The sequence below is a fragment of the Arachis ipaensis genome, chromosome B02 (genome assembly GCF_000816755.2).
Source record: "Arachis ipaensis cultivar K30076 chromosome B02, Araip1.1, whole genome shotgun sequence".
Taxonomy (NCBI): domain Eukaryota; kingdom Viridiplantae; phylum Streptophyta; class Magnoliopsida; order Fabales; family Fabaceae; genus Arachis; species Arachis ipaensis.
Genome location: NC_029786.2, coordinates 1,047,336 through 1,052,320, shown reverse-complemented (window position 1 = coordinate 1,052,320; position 4,985 = coordinate 1,047,336).

Here is a 4,985-nt window from a genome sequence, read left to right as displayed (position 1 = left end):
ACGTATTTAAAATATTTTTTGTTTTAATACATAATAATATATACTATTTCTAAACTCATTTCAAGAATATATATTAAGAATAAGGCTAAACACGCTTATACGTGATGATATTTAAATGTATTTAAGCGTGTCCGAAGAAGAATTTCTTGTTTTTATTAAAATACAAAAAGACATGCATGTCGAAGAGTGTCGAAAAATATCATATTTAAAATGTATTCAACTCACCGATACGATAAATCAAGAAAATATACGTGCTTCATAGCTAATACTTTTTGCCGTTAAAGATGGCAAGCATTTATTAATTAAATTTATAAATATCTATATACTTACATATATCAATATAGTTTTTGTTTCTTTTAAAGTGTTTTATAAATATAGGTATTATTAATATATGGATTTTTATACTTATTGTTGAGTGTATATGGTATAATTACTTAATTTATTATTTTAAAATTTTTAAAGTAATTCAAATTGTACATATACATAACTGAATTATATATTTAATAATATTTCTATAACTAATACAGGATTATAACTATTAACATAGATTTATGTGATATTGTATTTAAAATAACTTTTAAAGCCACCTACCTAATAAGTTATCCATATTAAATATTGAGGTGGCAACATTTACTAATAACACACCCACCTATCTTTCTCGTTCTTGTGTTCATTGTTGAGGTAAGATAATTAAGCCACCTACTGCTTCCATCAATTAAGTCTTTTGTAAAGAGGTATTTATATTTTTTGAAAGTATAAATTTTTTATTTTATGTGTGATAAATTAAAAAATTTAATATAACTTCATATATTAATTAATATTTAAATTTAATTTTTATATTTTTTTTGATAGACAACGGGACATAAAGCCCAAAAATAAAAAACTAAACAGAAACTATCTTAAAAAATACAATTCTAATGAAGTCTGCATGGAAGTTTAAAGAAATACATGAGAGAATAGAAAAGAAAAGGTGACATTCCGGCTGAAGTTCATATTCTTGCCAAGCCAATTTATCTGTACAAGCATTTGCTTTTCGAAACTCATGATGGATGTTCCAATTACTTAGCCTACTGCAGCGATCTTTATTAATAGTCAAAACTAATGCTCTTGTAAAGTGTAACTCGATGATTTCTTGAAGGTAAAGACTAATTACTAATTTAGAATCCACTTCCATACAAATATTCATGTAACCAAAGTTTAGGGCCAAGTAAACCCAACAAAATACCCCAAAATTTTGCTAGAGTCACTGCATAGCTCCCTAGATTTGCACTACAGCAAGCCAAGAACTTTCTTTCATGGTCTCTTATATATACCACTACAAGCTGTCTGACCGTCTTTTGTAACAGAGTCATCGGAATTAAGCTTAATTAATGAAAGGAGGGTTTGGGGGGATCCAACAAATTTACTTTTCAGCAAAGCATCCAACTCTTTTTCTTACCTGAGTTATCTCATCATGCGTTGAGTTATACTCTTTAGCTAAGTGCACCGCCAAATCATGGATCTTACTTTCATCTACTGCATTGTCTCCCTCAAAAACATGTTTGTTACGACAATACAAAGAGAGCATAGGGTGCAAGCAAACAACAAGGGCCAAGTAATGCCTTGGTACTGGGATTGAGTAACAACCAGGAAAAGAGGAATTGGTTAAAGAACGTATCAGATCTCAATGAAGTATCCATACTCTTCCACGTATTATTTGCGACTCTACAGTTATGAAGGAAGTAGAACAAAGACTTTGTAGAAGAACACAAACTGGGCAAGTATTGTCTTGGGTCATGTGCCTACGGACTCGAACCTCATTTGTTTAAAGGGTTTCATTAGCAACTAGCTAAAGAAAGGTGCACAACCTTTGGGGGCTTCAACTTTCCAAATTCTGAAAAATAAATCAGCCTTAGAGTCCTTAGGGGATTTAAGTAAAGGAAGCATGCTGACTTTATGCTAAATCTATCATTAGAATTAAGAAGCCACGCTACCTGATCATCCCCTAAGTTTACTTCAAGAGCCTTCAAGGATGAGAAAACAGTGACCCAATCGTCTCTTAAAACCTCTGCAATTACCTAAATCCCAATTGCAACTTGTTGCATATTCATTGACCATGTCATTCAGCATATCCTTCGATATATCTGATTGAGCAAAGTCTTTAAGTTTATTCATGTCGGATCCAATGATCTTTCCAAAACCGAGAGCTATTACCATCACTGATCCGTCATACCAAATTCTTTTCAAATTTGGGCCATACTTGCTAATGTGAAATTTGGCAAAATCACAACTCGGCAAGTGCACCGAATCGTATTAAGTAATACCATGGGAGTGGGTTATCGTTCCCATGAGAATTAACGGACTGAGCACGCAAGAGTTAATCGATTGTTCTAACTAGACAATTACAATTTAGGGTTTCAGTAACATCAAATAGAAAAAATAGAAGATTCAATGAAAGCAATTTATAAACTGTTGAGAGAAGAATATGAATGGAATGCTAAGGTTTCAGAGATGTTTAAAACTTCAAGAAAAATATTTTTTATTATCTATCTTGACCATACAAAGATTTATCTTACGGCGAACCCTAATTAACCGAACTCCAATCCCTTGGTAGTCCGAGTTTCCTTAACTTAACAAATGTCAATCCTTTGATCAATTAATTACGCAAAGAGGTTAAGCACACGTACTGATTCACAAGCCACACAATTCTTAAGATTTAAACTTAATTGCTTCAATATCACTTATCAAGCTAAGTTCAAAACTTTTAGAAATCGAGAGAAAAGGTTTTCAAGCTTAATTCTATCAAACAGTCTTTTTCAAGAAGCTTATAAAATTCAATTAGGATTTAAACTATTTCCCAATCAACTCAAACTCTTGAGATGAAGAACGAAAACCAAATTCTTAAGAAAACATTAATGCATAGTTCAAGAATAGACAAGTAAGAACATTAATCCATGGTAATAAATAGAGCTCCTAACCTTAACAAAAGGAGATTAGTTGCTCATGATCAAAAGAAAATCTAGAATTATGAATTGTCAAAACTGCCGAAGAAGAAGCTCGCATATGTGACTCCTTTTCTTTTTATACTAACCCTAAGACAAATTCAAAATTCAAAACTAATTCAAAATAGAAAACTCAATCAAATCCAATCTCATTAATTAGGTTTTTTCCTAGAATTTTTCCTTCAAGATAAGTTTCTTTGATCTCCTCTACAATTGACAATTAATGCTTGACTTCATGGGCTTATGTTAAGTCTTGAATTAATCACTTAAGCGTTTGAAGAATTAGAGGATTTGGTGAGTGAATTAAGGCATCTGGGAGTGGCCCATTTGGTGCGTGAAACGCACCCTTTCATGCGTGCAATGCATGGCCTACACTTGGGAATGTTGGCCTCTGTTTCATACTTCACGTTACATGCATGGATACCCACGTCGCACGCATAGCCTGTTTTTGTGCAATTGCTCTCTGTTTGACGTTTCACGTTGCACGCATCCTTATGCCCTTCATCCCAACCATCTCAGAACCTCTTTCTTTCTGAATTTTCCAATGCTTTAGCATGAGCCACTCCAAGTCCTTTGGTGTATCTTGGTTTGTTCGGATCCTAATTCGTCATAGCCCTCTTATTCTTGCATTCCTTGACTCCATGTCCCAATCTTTCACCGTTTAAATAATAATGATCTTGTAATTTCTCATATTAGAAATGAATCTAAGTATTAAGTAGATCATCTCTTTTAAGATAAAAACCTGTTAAGAGGAGTTTAGCATCATCTAGAGCTACCTTAACTCTTAAAAAAGTTCTCATCAGTTTAGTATCTCTCCATGAATTCTCTACCTCTAAAACTAATTTCATCATGTCTCCTATAATTTTTTATATATCTCTCTATTAACTCTAAAGTAGGCACCCCACGAATCTGTACCAAAAAATTCATAAAATTATGCAAATATTGATTGGCTCTTCATATATTCTTGTAGGTTTAGCAAATATCCTGTAATGCTTTAAAGCCCACCGTTTTAGCACATGCTTGCCTTTTTTCTTATTCTTGAAACATATCAAAAGTATATTTTTTTCAATTTCTGAGATAGCTAATTCCGCAGGATAACCCTATATCCTCAAAACAACATTCCTGCATGCTTTCAAATTTAATTCTTTCTTAGTTATGAGTTTGTCAATGAGATTCAAGAAGTCTTTTTTAAAGTCATGTTGTACATGCTTTTTTATTCTAATTGTTTTACCTTCTATTGACTCCGTATTCTCAATTCCTCTCACTTTCATATATGACATTGCTCTTGATTTGCACAGAGTAATATTGTTGCTGATAGTGTGTGGTTACAAGTTGATGTGTGTTAGTGAATCTCTATAATGGAGAAACTCCTTAATATGGAGAAGAACTAGACGTTTCTACTGTTGACTCTTTTGTTATGAGAGAGAGAGGGAGAGGGAGAGAGGGAGTGAGAGAGAGAGTACTGACGGATGATGGTGTTAAGTATAAGAGTTGGAATCTCAATTTAACTTTTAAAATCTTTTGATATTACGATTTTAAATAAGTAAATTGACTTTACGAAATTTATATTAGATCTGACGATTTTATGATTTAAATTTTATTAAAATTTTATATTTTACATACTTAATACTTTTTTAATTTCACGTAAAATCTCAATTTTTTCTATCATATTAAGTGAATAAAAACTTATCATATTAAAATTTCTAATTTTGTTTTGAAACTAAATCCTGTAATTTAAGATTTTTGTTTTTAATTTTTGTCTTTGTCAATTAAGGCCCACACAAAAAAATGGATCTTTGGCCTTACAATTACTCATTTGCCATTGCACCTACATTCTAGAAGTTACTATTCATTACGGTTATGTTTGGTTGATGTATAGAATGAGACATAAATACAAAAATATAGACATTAAAAATATAGATATAAAATATTTATGTTTATGTATTGTATTTGGTAAAAATAATGAATAAGACATACAAATATTTAGAAAAGACTAAACTACTT